This window comes from Eurypyga helias, unplaced genomic scaffold, assembly GCF_000690775.1.
Source record: "Eurypyga helias isolate BGI_N326 unplaced genomic scaffold, ASM69077v1 scaffold348, whole genome shotgun sequence".
NCBI classification, from domain to species: Eukaryota; Metazoa; Chordata; class Aves; order Eurypygiformes; family Eurypygidae; genus Eurypyga; species Eurypyga helias.
This window is the reverse complement of record NW_010264738.1, coordinates 39,091-55,845: the sequence shown is the minus strand read 5'-3', so window position 1 is coordinate 55,845 and position 16,755 is coordinate 39,091. Positions and strand designations below refer to the sequence as shown.

Genomic DNA, 16,755 nt, shown 5'->3' with positions numbered 1-16,755 from the left:
GTGCAGGGGGAGATCCAGTGTTCATAAATATTGAAGGCAGGCACCTTTGAAAGGGCAGTCCAATCTGTCCAGTTCAATCGGTTCTCTCTTAACGGTAATGGGGATGATGGCCACAGATAACGTACTGCTGCATCTGCACTAGTGGCTAGAGCACTGGGTGAGGAAGCAGTGACTTGAATTCTTGAGTTTATTCTTCCTGAAGGAGTTATGCCAAGACATTAGGAAAAGGCCTAACCAGTAAAAGAGAAGTGGCCACCATTTCCAAAGAGGCTGGGCTGCTGTAGCCTCTGGGCAGCAAGAGACATCAGCTGTCAAGGTGAAAATAGGCCTGATTTTGACCTTGTGGTTATAGCATTTAGTGGAGGTGAAGGAGGGCAAGGGAATAGCCTGAAGTCTGGTCTCTCCTCCTAGGTCTGTTTTTTGCCTTTTATTCAGAGACAATCTAATTTGAGAGGTGAGGAAGCTGCATCTGAAACCTCAGTCCCAGTGAGCTGCACCAGCTTGCAGGAAGATTGTACTACACTGCAGAAATAAGAGAGGAGCTGCAGGAGGTTAGAGTTCATGTTCATGTAGGAGCCTGTAACTTTGGACACTGCGAGCTATAAACTTTAGAGTGTGTAAGATGGATAACGCAAATAGGTAAAAAGAAAATTGAAAAATGGCATTTTAACAGAAAAATATTGTTTAACTGTGTATTTCATTTCACTTTAACTAATTAATAGCAGTGGATGCTTCCTTTGAAAATTTAAAAAAAAAAAAGTGATACTTGAGCCTGATGAACATGATGCCCTTATGTAGAGGCAGACAACAGACAGCCCTGCTCCTCATACACACCAGCAATTCCGTGCTCTGCTTCCAGAAAAAGGTCAACGATTTCTGACAGCTACAATAGACACTTTGGGTTACAGAAAGGTGTTTGAGGGAAGAAGAAAGATGTTTGGGAAGTGACAGAGAGACTTTTTTCCTGACTGCATCTCTGTCTTTAAATCAGATGAGTGCTTAAGTAAGTAAATTGCAGTGTCTTCAGATCCCAGTAACCTCAAGGGACTGCTTAGCTGGAATCAGTTCCTAAATGTGTATATTATTATACCTTAGGTTAAAAGAGCATCTACTTATCTCCTATAATGTGCCAGTTTATTATAAAAGCGTGAACAAAACTTACACAATGATGTCATTGCTCTGGGCTAGTTAGCAAACAGAAAGTGGTTTTTGTTTTGAAGAACATATATGAAACATTGATGAGGATGTGCAGATACAAACCTGACATTTAAAAAAGTGATTCCAAGTATTTATTCTAGATTTGCCATTGTTGGGTTGGTTTTGTTTGTAACTATTCCATCTCCAGGCATATGTATATTCTGGCTCCATTATGCAGTATCATTATGACACACAAAAGAAACCTAACATTATCCTCCCAGGGACACGGATTCATCATACACCATGGTGCAGTCACCTCTGGGAATATTATAAGGAAATCATCAGCTAGGCAGAAAGCAAAAAAGTGTGACACGCAGGAAACTGATTCACCAAGGGCAAATGCGTGAGCACCAATGATGCACCGTGCTGCTTGACCGGGTTTGTAGAGGTGTTCTGAGACAGCTGACAAAGCTGAGTTCTCCTGTTGTCAAGCTAACTAAAAATGTGAATGCTAGGACAAATGCAGAGTGTCCACTAGAAGCCATTAGATGGGTGAATAGGTGATGCTGTGCAGCTGCATGGCTATGACAGGACTAAGCTAAGGCTTGATGACACGACAGGCTCTGCTAGTCCACACTGTGCCCACACATAGAGAGGCTAAAAGCAGCACAAATGCAGAATATCTGACCTTTGGGCTGCTCCAACAGGAAAGCTAGCAGTTTTCAGCTGCTGATGGTTCATCTGGCCAGAGCTTTTCAGCAGCACGAGAAAGAAAGCACTGACATCCCACTACCATGAAGAGATTTTCCCTCAGACGGGAGCAATGAGCATGTATGACTGCGGGTTTGCAGTAGCCCAAAAGACAGAAAATGAAATCAATTTAATCTCAAACTGTCTGCAACAAATGTCCAAGGAAAAGCAAGATGTCCATAGAAAGCAAATGAGACCTTCGGAGGAGTGATTGATAAAACCCACAAAAAGTTATGAACTCAGAGTTACAAGAAATCTTCCATGTCAAATTGAAATTGTAGGTTAAAATCAGACAAGCCTTAGAAACAAGTCTGAGTGGCTTAAAGAGTCACAGCCCTCACACAGAAGTTTTGGCTCCATTAGATCCATTCAAAATAATTACAGTAGTCTAAATCACCCAGATAACATTAAATTAATTCAATTTTATTTCAGTAACATCTTGCCCAAGAAACACTTGCCCTATGCAGAAAGTGAGCTGATAAAATAAAAGCTACCTCACCCTTCTAGGTTACAGATCCAAAATGAGGACATTTTAAGGCTTTCAGAGAAATAATTGCCCTTTTTTTTATTTTTAAAAGAGAGAAGTTATACATTATTCTGGGTCTCCTTATAAAAACCACACTTCTGCCTGGAATAATCCCTTCAGTCCTTCCTCCCACAGCCTTAAACAGTCAAAAATGGGGAAATGACACAGCACAGAAAATAATTTTCTTAGACAAATTGTTGATGATTGACAAAGGGCTGAAAATCTGGGTAACTTCAGGAACGGCTGGTAGTATTCTCCTTGTCTCCACAACACATACACTAGGTGCTGTTTGAAAGATGATGGATTAGGGTCTCAAGTTATCCTTAATTTATATGCGATGATGCTTTCATCATGGATGTGTAAGACTGAAAGGTCATCTGGGTCCTTTCCTTCATTATAGGATCAAGTATAATTAGACTATCCCTCACTAGGACTTGTCTTCCCCATTTTTTTTTGAAATGAGGGTGATTCCACAGCCTTCCTATGCAACCTGACTTTAGCTACTTTCACAGTTTTCCTAAAATTGCACCTAGACCTTCTCTTCTGCAAATTAAACTGATTCATCCTTGTCACTTCAGTGGAATGGAGAGCAACTGACCACTTTAAAACAACTTTTAAATATTTGAAGACTACTATAACTCCTTTTGCTATACTAACTTTTTTCTTTCATTTTTTCCCAGGAGTTTGGGCTTTCTTAGACCCCCATCATTCTTTTTGCTTCTTCTGCGTACCTCCTCTCAATTTGTCACTGTCTTTTCTACAAGTGTGTGGCCCAAGGATGGATACAGAAGAACAGCTGAGACCTTCCTAGTGACAAGTAGAGCAGAATAATTGCCTCCCATGCCTTATACATCCTTCCAGTTAATTCACCTCAAAATGGGATTGCCATTTTTGCAACAACAGCATATTGTTAATTCAGATGCAATTATAGCTAACTGCCATATAGCCACCTAACCAGACAGTCCACATTTTGCAGCTATATGCTTGGTTTTCTTACACAATTAAAGTATTTGCTGCTTACTGTTACCATTGTATTGACAAATTCAATCTGATTGATTTCAGAAAATTTCATTAATTCATCAAGCTCATTTTGAATTTGGATTATGTCACCCAAAATTCTTGCAATTTCCAGCATAGTGTCCTCCATGAATTTGCAAATGCCCTCGCTTTGTTTTGTCATCTGAGATATTAGTGAAAATACTGAAGAACATCAATCCAGGGAGAAGCTTTGTGGGATATATCTTGATCGGCTCTATGAAATTACTTTATATTATATATACTGCCATTAATTTTGTAAAAGTCTTCATCATTCTTGGTTGTGGAGAAAAAGCTACATTTGCATGCATTAATTTGGATCTGGTACTACCATGGACTGAAACAATAGCTCTGGAAAGTGTAAACTGAGCCATTCATCTCAGTGAGATATTAAATATGAAGTTTCAGGACAATTAAATGTCAACATTAATTTTCACTGATGATCAACTTTGTAGAATCAAGCTAATACGCTTTCAGTTTCTCTTATAATGTAAAATAATGAGGGGTCTGCACAGGGACAGCTAATTGCCATGAGGTATTATAGTGTGATTCATCACCTAACTGTCAAACACTCCTAGTTTTAATATGATAATTTTTCCAGTCATTTAATGATTTTCACACACTGAAAGTAGAATAAATATTCCAATCATTTCTGAGTATTTTTTCTACCCACTCCATCACTGCTACAATCCATACATTTAAATTTTGTTTAGAAACATACTCTATAGTTAATGTGATATAAATTGGCCATAAACTCATCTGAAGGTCAATTTTAAGTTAAGGGGTATCTTTTCACTGATTTCAGTTGCCTTTAGTTCAGGCTGTTAGAGTAAAGTTTCAAATTTAAATATAGGTAATTAGTCACGGTTGTAAAATTTAGTACTTACACAGCAATAATTAAAATGTTACTTACGTAGGAATTTATCAAAATGGGATTTATCTGTGGGTGATAGCATAATAAAGCTGCTAACTGGGTATTTAATATTCATACAAGCATTTATTTTAAGACTATAAATAATTTTAATTTAATGATGCTTGAACAGGAAATAAATTTTCAACATAAGCGATGTTTCATCCAGGATACAGAACACTTTATGAGCCAACTTCCTTTTACTGACTCATGCTTATAAAGTCAATGGAGTGAAAGTGAAGCTCAATTTGCCTGCAGAATACGAATGAGAACATAGCTGGCTGTTCAGCTGGGATGGATGGATGGATGAGTGAGTGGATGGATGGATGGGAGGGAGGGAGGAATAACTGGAAGTTTTTTAAAATCTGGAAATTGTGTAATTATGCCAAACAGATCAAAATAAATTGTTACCACAGTATCTAACAAATCAGTATTTTCACTTGTTTAGTAAATAGAAGAGAAGAAGAAAAATACTGAGCAGCAGTAGATGGGAGGTACTAGGCTGTTTGCGTGCAGGAGACTGGAGTTTCTCAGTTCTACTGATTACACCTACTGAGTGTGAAACTGAGGGTTTCACACAACGTGTGAAAACATGCCATCACAAGGAGGTCCAGTATAGCATATGGGAGAACCAGCTGACCTTGAGAACTGAATCAGTAAAAATGTCATGAAATTCAACAATGAAATTTGTAAAATCATACATTTAGAGACTACTAGTGGGAGTTTTTGTTACTAATGAGAATCTCACCATAGGAAAAACATGGGGGAGGAGGAGAATCAGACTATGTCTGACAGTCTGAGAGGACTGTAAACAGACAAGATGATGGAAAGGCAGGAGTGTTCTGAAGCTCTAACCAAGCAAGTCCTAGTAGATAGGAAAGTATTAATGTCTCTGCACAATGTCCTGGGGATATTTCATCTGGGATAAGTGCATGAGATGCCGGGCATCCATGCTGAAGACAAAAGAATTTCAGCTGAACCATAGGTGAGCAGAAATCGCTAGTGCAATGATCAAAAAGGGACAAGAGACTAGACTATCTTTGTTTAATTTAAAAAACAAACAGGAGAGGGATATCAGTGCAGGTAAATACTGGCAATAGAAAATACCTCCAAAAAAACAGACAGACCAATTCTACCAGAAGAACCAGATGACCTCATTTGTCCAGTAATACAGCTAGCCAGGAAATCCAGATAAGGTTTAAAAGTCAAGAGTAAGTTGGTAGATAGTCTTTCAATGGAACTAGGAAGCAAAATATCACAACTACTTTTCAAGCAGAGTTTGATGATTTTATGAAAAGGTTAGATTGCATGATAGCCAGTAAGAGCAGAGTGTTGGAGTTGGGGAGTCCACCCCTTGTTCCAGTAAGAAAAACCAGAGAAGTTCAGTGAACGGAACTCAATCACATTGGAAAAGCCTACTGACTTCATTCACAGGGGCTAAAGCTGAGCAACTGGGAGAAGAATATTTTATTTCTATGAAATATTTATCAAGAAGACAGACAAAAATACACGGTCGTTCAGAGCTCCGCTCTGTGTGATTGCTGAATCTGATGCAATGTGTTTGCAGTCTACCTAACCATTTCTGGAAGAGAATATGACCAACTTAACCTGAAACAAGTGACTGGAACAGAATTTACTGGGAGCTTATTATTTTGAACAAAGGCATTTAATTATGTTATGTTTGAAAACTGTTTCTGAAGTGAACGATATATTTTAGAGACAACAATATGACTCAGTAGCATGGGATTTCAAAGTGAGTTTTTAAATCTGTCGACATTTTAAAAAGGATTTTGTTATTTCATCTACAAATACGTCCACAGGTTGCTAGCTATAAATCTGAGGTTTGAAAAATAATGTTTTCTGATGGCTGAATGCAGGATGTACTTTATTGGTATTGACTTTCACAGCAGGACACCATATCAAAGAAAAGTTTTTTTAATAACAATGTTTCAGATTGAATAAAAAATTATAAGGAAATAGAAAACACATTCAAATCTTTTTAAAGAAGGTAGTTAATGAATACAGCACAGGGTAAATCTCACTGTTCTTTATCAGCATTTACATTTATGTACTGACCTGCTGAGTTGGCAAGCTCACCAACAGGTTTATATACGTAACTTGTAACCCCTCAATGGACAGACCAACACTCTCACAAGTGGAGGGACAAGGAGAATATTAAATGACTGATGATTTTTACGATACCAAATTGGGGCCAATATTACACAGAATTTGCACCAAAAAGCACCTTTTGTTATGTTCTATTATCTCTGATACAGCAAGTAAGGACCTTCCCTCACCCTATGTTCCCATAAAACGTGCAGAGGGTGTGCGGGCTTCTGTGAACCCTTGCAGGCATGCCAGCTGAACACACCATGGTAACCATGGTGGAGAGTGTCCCTGACATTTAGGAAAAGGCAGCTGGGACAGACCACAGGATAGTCAAGGAAACACTCAGACGGCTCTTTCTCCATTAGTTACTTGGGAGGAGAAATAGTTGCTCCTGGAAACACAGGAGAGAAACTGGCAAACTGACAGTCACCTCATGCAGCCATTAATGAAAGTCAGGCAAAAGTGGGTAAAAACTCATTATACAATCATTTGATGGTGGTAAAAAGAAGAATTTATAATGTAAAAGGGAAAAACAAGTCGTGGATGCACCATAAGGAAATAAGCCAATATGACAGAAAGTGTCAAATGGAAAGGGTAGGAAGGTTGCTCTAGAGAAAGGGATGGAGTGAGAAGGCACATGAAGTAATCCAGAAAAATTCTTTTTACCACATGCTCCACTGTCATCTAGACCAAAAGCTTTCAAAGGGAACTTCAGTTGTGTCATTGAGCCATTGCAACAGGTTCCTTTTATGCAGAGGAGAACGAGTATTTTCTCATTTTGATCAGACACATGTGGTATGGTCACATTAGGCCTGGCAGGTGTACAGATCTCTTCTTGGTGGTTAAATGTGCTGGTAAAGATTAGTTATGGTAACGTACTGAATCTGTCTGAAGTAGGCACTTACAGCTGAAGAAAATGAATGGTTGCATTATTTAACCTATGTTCCCCCTACCGAAGAAAACATGTAATATACTGTCTATTGCCTGTTTGTGCTGGTCACCTTCAATCTGTTCTGGATACTCTGAAAGCAGGTAAAATACAGATTAAAGAGATAATGTGCTAGTGCTCCTATGGACAGTGCTCTGTTCACACATACCACAGTCCTACTGTAAAGCTAGCTTTCATGAGGATGCATTTGAATAAGAATTAAAAAAAAATCTTGCTTGTAATTTTTCACTAACTAGCACTACATTTATTATAAATACTCAAATATTTGCATTCCTGAAAACAGGCAGAAAAAAATATAGCTGAAAAAAAGATTGCTCATACTGTACTGTGTATAAGCAAAGGGGTCAGAACAGGTACAAGCAGGCAGAAAACCCATTCTGTTCTGAAATAGGAGAAAAGAATTTATGAACCATTGACTCATCATTCCTAAACACTCCAGCAACAGGATTTTTTTCAGTTTTTCCCTTTCAGTCACTCAGGCAGGGTAATGCAAAGTGGTCTTTTTGTTGTAGTGTGCTTGTTTTTTGCCATTAACAGTAAAAATAATTGTTGTCAGTCTATGTCCATGCACCCAGGCCCTCAAGTGACTCTTTACACAGGGAAATACCAGAAGTTTGAGAACAAATTTCCAAGTTCTTACATGTAAATGATTCTTTCTCTTTTCCAGCATCCAACACATTGTCCCTCTCTTTGCTTTTCCATTTCTAGTATCTTCATTTTAACAACAACCTTTTAAAAACATCTCTGGTTAACACGTATTTCATCAGATAAAGCTCACTGACAGGGAAGTCACTGACAGAGAAACACCACATTTAGGGGGAAAACAGCTTAGCTCTTAAATGCAGGATCTATGATAAAGGATGGAAGACGACAGTCAATTGTTTCTGTAGCTCCTAAAATGGGATCAATGCCAGGCAATATCAGATCAAGCCCTAGTTTAATTTCTCATAAAGGAAACTCTGGGAAGGGAGCAGAATGGAGCTTGTTGCAGCTACAACTGTTGAAGCATAGCGAGAACTAGCTAAACATGTATGCAGCTAGATGCTCTGACCTGGCTTTTCACAAAAAGGACTTTGTGCACCTTTCATAGCTGAAAGATGCTCAGAACTGAACTTATGTGATTCTGGCAACCAAATAATGGAGGGAACAGTTCAGCTGATAAATCTAGTGGATGCAAACTGCCACAGCCACTTTCCCATGAACTGCTGCAAATTAAATTACAGACTTTGACAGCTTTCAGCAGGGCTTTCTCCACAAGAAGGGACAACTTTGAATGTGGAAGAGTGGTTTCATATGCAGGCAAAGGGAGGAAAGGCTGTGAAATTCAAAGACAAGTACAGGGGCACCAAGACTTTATTTGGAATCATACACTCCCTTTGGGATGTAAGCAGCTTTTCAACATGCCAACTATTTCTTCAGGGTGGTGTGGAAAGCTTGCTACTCTGGTAGAGAAACAGGGCACAGACTTTGGGAAAACTTCATAGAATGGATCTCCCCATTGTAAATAATAAGCTGCATAACTCTTCTGTATGATTGTGGTTTCTTAGGATGTGCTAATGTGTTAGAATTCAAAATTTAGGAATTGAAATAGTGTGTGCTGTCCCTCCTGTGCTCCGCTTAACTACGTCGGGCGCACTTGCAAAACACCAAGCACACATCCCTCACTGAGGTTGTCGTGGCTGTGGCTTCAGTGGCACCACATGAGAGCTTCCAGCTGTCAGGGAGGGATGCCACATCCTCCTGCCCCTTCCTTCTCAGGATCCTTCCTCTTACCCTTCATCTTCCTCCTCTCTGTGCTCCTAGCCATGCAGGCTCGTCTAACCACACCTTTTGGAGGACTGTTTTTACCCTTACTGACCCATGGAAAAACTCTCTAGAAGGGTTTGTTTTCTACTGAATTAATGAGTTACAGCAAGGTCACAAATGGCTGCAAATTTTTATGTTGCACAGAATTAGTTAATTGCCATTTTCCTGGTACATTAGAAAATTATGCAGACTGACACGAATGGGATTAGAATACATTAGGAAAAAAACCCCAAACCTGTCATAAATACAGCAGAATAGCCTTTGAGTAAAAATGTTCTTAAGAAAGTCCTAAACAAATAAGCCATAGCAGGTGAGTAAAGCAAGGCCTTCTGCAAACATAAGCAATAGGAGAATTATTTGCTGGGCTCTAAACTTCACAAATCCATAAATCATATGGATATGGAGGTGATGACGATCTCTAACTAATCATCTGTGCATTTTGTAAGCAAGTAGTCCTCAAGAACATACCCTTCCCACTGCAGCACAGATTGAATGTGCTTGTAAATGAGAAAACATTCAGTAGTATATACATGAGGATAATTTTATGATCATTGTGAAGGGCAAAGAGGCTTAACCAGGGGCTGCAGCCTGCTGTGAGGTATCCACAATCTGTTTTTCCATTTTACTTTGGTGTATTCCCAAAGACAGCACTCCTAGAAAAGCTTTTAATTTCTGAATGCATTTACTTAATGGGTAGTGTCTACATCTTTCTGACCCCTGGCCAGACCTTATCAAAATAGCAGTGCCACACTATGCAATTACCTCATGCTTTGATTTCTGCACTTCAGAAATCAACCCTCCTGCATTTGAATACTCTAGCTGATGCTCAGAATGAGATGTTGTGCAGTTTCTGAAAATGACCCAGCTGTTTCCTTTGTTTATAGCATTTAAGGAGTGAAAAAGGGAAGGAACAGGTCTTATCAGAGTTCCTTATCAGGAAATTTCAGCAAACACTGTAATTTTACCAGTGAGGAGCCAAATATGGATACCAACATGTGGTTCTTTATATCTGTCCTACAAACATCCAACTCTGAAGGGTCCTTGAATATAGGGTCCAATCCTCTTACCTCCCTTCCTGAAAAACCCCTTCTCAGCAGAGTTCAGTTTTCCACTCAGTTTAACAAATATTGACTGAATCAAAGCTAAATAAATTGCACTTTGCTGCTAGTAGCCTTCTATTGCTCAAAGATTAGTTCTCCTGATTGAAAAGAAAGGACGTTTGAAACAGACTTTTCTGAACCATATCACTTAATATGAATTCAGAAGTCTGCTACAAAAATCTTGAATAGGTATCTTATTTGTGTTGAATAACTTGCATTGTGTTGTTGATTCAGTACACGAAGATATCTTAAAAGGGATTTTTCTATGGCCAGTAATGCCAGCATGTAGCTTCCTGCTTGAGGACACCTCGTCTCTTTGATGTGAACAGATGCATAACACTGTAATTTCTGTTGCTGAATCATCAGCCTTCCCAAAATCATAATAATGTCATAAGCTTTTTAATTAATGAGCCTATGAATTTAGTGACAAAACACTGGAACCAAGAATGACTCTGTGATCTGGGGGATGTAAATACATGTAATGAGCTATCATGCAAGAAAAGGTATGACAGCCTCTTGAAAGCATAAGGTCTACTAAAAAAAGAAAAGACCCTCTGCAGAGCTATTTCTATACGAGTTAATAAAAGAAGGCATGTTATTTTGATTTCTTATGCTGCATCCTTTACAGAAGGAACCCACAGGGCCCAAAAGCATAGGCTTTTCTTTATTACTCACAAGAGATACAGCATATCAGTCATGATTTTATATGTGGTGAATATAAACCACAAAGTGATTTATTTCACAGGAAGTGATAAAAAGACGGTGTCTTCTCACAAAGCTATGCTGATACTGCCCTGGTAGTTATCTAGCAAGAAAAAAAGAGTCAACTTAATTTGGTATGCATCATCTTCCCCAAGCATAGTTTTATCCATCAGGTGAAGGCAGGAGATTTAATCAGCTTTTGGCCAGGGCTCTCTCCGAGACATTTCAACTTGGGCTGGTAGAATTGTCTATTAAATCGGTCAGTTCAGCAAGCAGCTCCTGGATCCCACCTCCAGCAGGCTCCTGCTGGTGCCTCCTGCTCTCTCACACAGCCAAACTCTCAGTATTTGACTCACACAGTGGCTCCTCTGTCTCCATCCTAGCCTGCAATGGGTAGGACCAGACCCTATGCCTCTGCCCTCTAGCTCCATTTGCCCTGCTCCTGGAGCTGTCTCAGAGGGAACGTACATGGGTGCCCACACTCAGACACACACTCTTCAGCACAGCTTCTTCTCCACTGCAGCTGCAGGGCGGAAAAAAATGCCTGTATGCCTGGCCTTGTCCTCCTCCTGGCAGATGGCTGCTGAACAGGGAGACAGGATGAGGGGAGAGCCTGTAACTTTCCTTTTTACCAGGATCACATTTGGGGTGACAGTAGCAGGAGATATTTCACAAAATAAGTAGAATAAGCTACCAATGTCACAAACATTTACTTTAATCACAGCCGAGATAGTAAAGATCCTTGTTCACCTTTTAGGCTGAGCATAAAGCAAAATACTCCTGGAAGTTCTTATGGATATAAGCAACAAACTACTTTCCCATAAACTTCATGAGCAATGACTTTGTGGTAGAATCTCCTCAGTACTTAAAGATTATAAAACAACATTTGAAATTAAAACATTAGATCTTGTTTGGGTTAGAAAGAGAATTATTTTTCTCAGTATCACTGAAAATAAGGCCATTTTAATTTCTGAGCCAAACTACAGGCATCAACATTTGAAGCCATCAGTGCAGATTTCCAAGACTTGGGCTGGCAAAATCAGCCTTTCAAGTGGAAACTAAGGTTTTGTCCGTGCAGTGATAGTAACGGGGAATGATAAACGAGGGGGATATCTCCAGTGGGTATTGAATCAGACATAGAATGATAGCAATTTTAAGCTTAACAAGATTAGTTCAATGTTCAACATGGGAGCAAAACCAAGCCATTATGTGTAGCTGGTGTTATTGCAGAGAATATTAGTTCAAGGGCCAGAAGAGCATCATCAACATACTGCCAGGTTTTACTACCAAGCTCAGATAGTAGGTATTAAAGTATCTTAGGTATTAAAAATCATCGGGAAAGATCTAGTTAATTATCCAACGAGTTGTGTGTGAGTTAGCAGTGTGCCCTTGCAGCCAGGGCTATGTTAGCAAAAGTGCAGCCAGCGGGACAAGGAAGTGACGGTTTCCCCCTTGTGCACACGAGCGAGGTGACATCAAGAATGTGGAGTCCAGTTTTGACTTTCTCCCTAACCCAATATAAGATGAATATTAACAAACTACGGGCCACTGAGACTATCAGGGGGTTGTAGCACTTCATGTAGGAGGTGAGGCTGAGGCATCTGGGTTTGCTGAGGCTGGAGAAGAGAAGGGGAACCAAGCTGAAGCCTACTGCTATGTAAAGGCAATGACCAGAGCAGGGCACAGGGCAAGGGCAAGAGGCAATGGTCACAAGCTGCAATAAGAGAAATTGCAGTTGGGTAAATTAAAAAAATTCTTCAAAATGACAGTGGAACACACTGCCCAGGCTGCAGTATCTTCCTCCTTGGAGATTTTCAAAATTCTACTGGACAAGGTCAGAACAACCTGCTTCAGCTTTGACATTCACTCTGCATTGAGCAAGGTGTTGGACCAGATGATCTCCAAGGGCCCCTTCAAACCTAAATTATTCTGTGATTTTGTGATTTATGAATGTTCTCCCTCAGAGAAAAAGGAAATATGATTCACATTCTGCTTGCCAACAAAAAAATTGTTCTTTGAATGCCCAGAGACCCAAGAATTTACACTAAAATCACCCTTTGCTCGAGATCAGAGTTGCCAGAAAAAGGCAATGGTATATCAGTGCATCGTAAAATGAATATAAGCAAAACTGAACTAAATACCCTGGAATGATGAGACAAAGGGCACGGAACTGGCTGTGCTGTTCATTTACAGAGTAAATTCAATTTCTAAACACCCTCATCTTTTCTGGAAGGCTGCTTAGAATTTCTTGCTTTTAGCAGAATTCAGGTAAACCACATAACTTGTTTGTTGTGAACAGGAACCCAAATGCCAAGAGTAAAAACCCAACAGAAATAAATTTCACTGGAAAACAAAAAAATCTTCTTTGTGGTATCATTTGATAATTCTACATGCAAATATTCAGACTTAGTTTCACTTATTTTTTTTACAAAATATTATTTTTGGAGATAAACAAATCATCAATAAAAATTTATCTTTCATTTGTATGACAGAGAAATAATTGAAGCTCACATTGCTTGCTTTACTGTTTGAAATAATATGAGATTGCATAATGTTAGTGGTGCAGCTAAATAATGTCTAAGTTATCTTTGGATCTCAGTATGTAACTGATTTGAAGAAATGAAATTTCTCAGAAGAGGAGGTTTTTCTACAACAAAAATGGTTGGATTCACTGTTGGTATATGACATCATTTGAACATATTTATTTTCTTATGAAATTTTGATTTCTAGCACTTTTTAAATGAAAAATAAAATGAAAAGTTCTTAAAATAAAGTCATTTTACTAATGACCTAGTTTCAAGAATCACTTATTCCTGAAAAAATTGGATGTCTGTAACATGCACTTACACCTTCCACTTCTTTAACACTGTATTTGTTTATGCAAATATATGCAAAATCAGAACACAAAAAACCTAAATTCATGGTTACAAATGCTGGATTTGTCTGTGGCTTAAAGGAGAGACCTTAGAAGTACTACAGAATGTTTCCAGTAACATTCATGCTTTCATTAGACATCTACCTGAGAGTCAAAATCCCATGATGAGTCACATAAATTACAGTAGGCGAAATTGCTTTCTTATGAAACTTCGCCTTCAGAACTTACACGATTTCAGCAGGTAAGATTCAAGTTATTTCTCTAGTTCCATTTAACTTTCATCTCACAGCACCATTACAGTAAAGGAGTGTATTGACCCACTGTGGCTAATGTATCTGAATTTTCTTTTTTGATATAGAGAATTACATCTGGTCAAACTCAGGTTAGTTTACCACGCCGGGTAGGTTTGTCTTTGTTATGGTGGATTAAACTCCATGCCTGCAGGATCCCAAGGCCTGCTCACTGGCACACAGGGGCTAATTTTTCAGGTCTTTCAGTAAGCAGTTTGTAAGACAGAATATAACTGGTATCTGAGGAAAGGATGAACTGACTAAGCATAGGGCATTTATTCAGAAATGTGCATGTTGGTCTATGCCTCAAAACCATTAGCCTGAGCTAGGTTTAGTAGTTATACTTACACCACTTGGTATTGCCTGCCCCAGGAATAATATTATGAAATTAAAATAAATAAATTATTATAAATAAATTATATTAATATGCCTCAGCCTCTACATTTCTGTGCTTCCAACATACAATGTTAAAATTTGTAATTTTTGTTCACATTCTGTAAGACTGTGGTTTTTTTTAACTGAAAGCTGAAATCGTGTATTCCCTTCATGCCATGGTACCTAACTGGTATTTCAAGAAAGCACCACACACCATACAGATTGCAATAGAGTTGGCAGCCCTAGACATGGAGTACCTGTTTCACATACAGCCCACCAAAAAAAGCTTTGAATATCCATGTCTGACAACGCCGGGAGTCAGCTGTGTCAGGGGTGTTGAGGGCACGCCGAGCCCCTGCGGCAGAGTGCCTGGTGAGGCTGCAGAAACAGGGGCAGTGTGCTGCTGGGGCAGGGTGTTGCTCGGGCAGTGTACACTCTGCTGACCGGGGCTCCTCACGTGTTCGGCCACCCTATGCACCTGACTATAAAGGTCTGAATAAGGAGAAAGGCTTTGCCAACAGGAAGCACTTGGGCAAGGCACATGAAGTGACCTGACTACACGAAGGTATCTCACATTAGAGGAGAGAACCAACAAGGTCTGAAACCTTTGGCTTGCAGACTCTGTGCTGTTTTGCCACCCAAAATATCCAGTAAACATGACCTGCGGCTGCTGCAGCAGTTGCACAGTGGGTGAGTGTTCTGCACAGGCTGGGGAAGAGCCCTATCCTCTGTTATGCTATGCAAAACCCATTTGCTATTCTTTAAAGCAAACTCATAAATTGCCCTCTGGTCACCTGTAATCCTGGAGGCTTATCCCTGCATTCCTCTAGCTGCAATATTAAAAAATGGATGGATTTGGAACATGAAATATTGTATTGATTGATCTTATGCTTGGATTTTGCAGTACAATGTGTGTAAGTGGGAGTTTTCATTATAAATCTCATTTTGAAGGGTTTATGACCAGCTTGTTTCAATTCTCTCTAGGCACAGAACCTGTTAGATATGTTTTACCCTGGAAGATAAAATCTGTTTCAAAAATGAGAGATTGAGAGAAAGAAAAAGAATGTGTAACTTTCTTTAACTTCAGGAACATGTATTGAACCAAATATATGAAACACTGAAATTTGACAGTCCTTATTTCTTTTCATAAACTGGTGTTTTTTGAAACTGACTTAAATAATTCAAAATGTAAGAGTCTATGCACATCCTCAGAAAGTTACTAGTTACATTCTGGGTAAAATATACCTATAATTTAGGACAAAATTACCTTTTCAATATTACTGAAAGCGGCTTGAGTTTTGCAGAAAAATCTAGGAGGCAAATTGTGAATTCCCTGTAGTCCTTCTGTGATGAAGCAAAGGTTGTGCAGAATTTAAGGGCATATCTTTTTTGACTTATGTAAATGGGAGAGCTCAAATGACTGCTTTTTTAGGAGAATGAGGGTAGGACCTGGAAAGGATGCTCATGTGCTCAGAAAGAAAGTGCAGAAGTTCATGTGTGGTATATGGATATGTTCTTACCCATATAATGAGCTGTGTCTTCTTTCAGCCTTTCTGCCTGCTTTTCAAACTTGCCAGAACAGTGATATTCAGATGATAGGAACCCACCTAACAATTTATTAGCCCAGCCTTCATCAAGAAATTCATGTCTCAGGATTAAGGTTTTCAGGACTAAGGATGTTTTCTTTCCAAAAGTTACAAATGTAATAAATGAAAACAGTCTCCTCTATATTTTTTTTCCAGAGGCCATTTCCTACATTTCCTATTTTTACTCTACCAATTGTTTAGTCAAATGGTAAGTGACATACAGACATAACAGGCTCTTGAAGTTACAACAATGAACAGGAAAATATCAATGTGAAATAAAACAGTTTTGCTTACCTGTATATGACCAATCAATCTCTTCAATCAATTTCCGCTGTTGTCTATAGTATCCGTACACCAAATCTGCAAAATAGCAATAAATTTACAATATAAAAACCAGAAGCCTAACATGAAGTGTAAATGGCACACACCCCTCCAACAAGATAATCGCTGTTTTAATTACTGATGAATTATTTTTTTTGTCCTTATCTTGGACCGTGAATGGTTAAGTATTCATTAAATAGAATATAAATACCATCAACATCATAGCATATAAAGGACACAAGCAAAGCAAACAGAAATGCTTTTCAGTTTATCTGAATGTAATT

The 16,755-nt window shown here is 38.9% G+C and overlaps 1 protein-coding gene across 1 annotated transcript in view; it reads right to left on the bottom strand.

Moving 5' to 3' along the window:
* The window catches only part of PTPRZ1 (protein tyrosine phosphatase, receptor-type, Z polypeptide 1), a 98,361-nt gene extending 81,853 nt beyond the window's left edge, over positions 1-16,508 (bottom strand). Inside the window, exon 1 of the mRNA XM_010156459.1 lies at positions 16,445-16,508. The gene's annotated coding sequence lies outside the window, so the exon portion shown is untranslated. The remainder of the gene's footprint in view (positions 1-16,444) is intronic.
* Between the last annotated feature and the right edge of the window lie 247 nt (positions 16,509-16,755).